The sequence below is a fragment of the Schistocerca cancellata genome, chromosome 5, assembly GCF_023864275.1.
Source record: "Schistocerca cancellata isolate TAMUIC-IGC-003103 chromosome 5, iqSchCanc2.1, whole genome shotgun sequence".
Taxonomy (NCBI): Eukaryota; Metazoa; Arthropoda; class Insecta; order Orthoptera; family Acrididae; genus Schistocerca; species Schistocerca cancellata.
Window position 1 is genome coordinate 489233477 of NC_064630.1, and position 1298 is coordinate 489234774.

General features: G+C 46.0%; 1 non-coding gene across 1 annotated transcript; it reads right to left on the bottom strand.

The window, feature by feature from the left end:
• Positions 1–538: 538 nt before the first annotated feature.
• On the bottom strand, positions 539–612 carry Trnat-ugu (transfer RNA threonine (anticodon UGU)). Its single transcript has one exon. It is a non-coding gene; the product is annotated as a tRNA-Thr (tRNA).
• Between the last annotated feature and the right edge of the window lie 686 nt (positions 613–1298).

The following is a 1298-nucleotide window of genomic DNA, read 5'->3' on the forward strand; positions in this document are numbered from 1 at the left end:
TGCTCCACGCCAACCAACCAACCAACTACACGTACACGGCACCGCCGGAAACTATAAGCGCGAGGCCAAAGATAGTACAAGGGTGCGAATATCGATACCCGCTGCTGCTGTGACTCGTGAAGAGAGAGGATAACAGCATAATCGCGATAACAACGGGAGACTAATCACGGAGTAGCAACCAAGGTTTAGTGCAAAGCATAACACGATCCAGCCACGGCTTATGTTCAGTGCACGTGTTTGTAAATGTCGCTCATCTATGACGTTCATTAATTGGATGAAGATTTACTGTAAGCAGATTCACGTAGTTTGTCCTTGCCTATCAAGGTATTAACAGGGGTTAATATTTTCTTCAACACTTTGTCACGGATAGGAGATGTTGATCATATATACTAAGATGGTACCTGTTCTTTCGGACATGTCCGAAAGAACAGATACCATCGGTGACCATGCAGCTCGTTAGAATGAAATTACAATGAAATGAACACCCTTAGCTGCTTACAGCCTTTGGCATACATCAAAGGGGACTGATGAAAATCTGTGCCCCGACCAGGACTCGAACCTGGGATCTCCTGCTTACATGGCAGACGCTCTATCCGTCTGAGCCACCGAGGCTGCCATGTAAGCAGGAGATCCCGGGTTCGAGTCCCGGTCGGGGCATACATTTTCATCTGTCACTGTTGACGTATGTCAATACCTGTAAGCAGCTAAGGGTGTTCATTTCATTGTAATTTGAGGTTGGTCATCTTCATGTCTCACAGTCCAAAAGGTTAAGTCTACAGTGCCCTCATCCCATAGTTGGGGCTGGAAAGAGGAAACCTAACTTTGCATGGCCCAATAAATGTATGCAACTCGGCGAATCATAGACTATTTCCATCCTGGACAGATTACGAATAGTCTTTAGGTGCAAACATGCTGAACACACCATTGAATGAAATAGCATTCAGTGTTTCAGAATAAATTTTCGCTCTGCAACGGAGCATACACGCATCTGAACGTTTCTAACGGATTAAACTCCTGTATCGGACCGGGATTCGAACCTAGAACTTCTGCTTTCAAGGAAAATTGTTCTTCACCGGCTCTAGTCACGATTCATCCTCAAAGGTTTACTTTCGCCGTTACCTACCACCTACCGTCTAAACTTCACAGAAACCCTTCCACTTATCTTTCGGGATGAGCACTCCTCTCTTCTTTCATTGTATCCCACAAGGAAGGTGGGAGAGCTTCTGTGAAGTTTAGAAGGTACGAGGGAGGTACAAGACCAAGTGAAGTTGCGAGGACGGGTCATCAGCCGGCCGAAG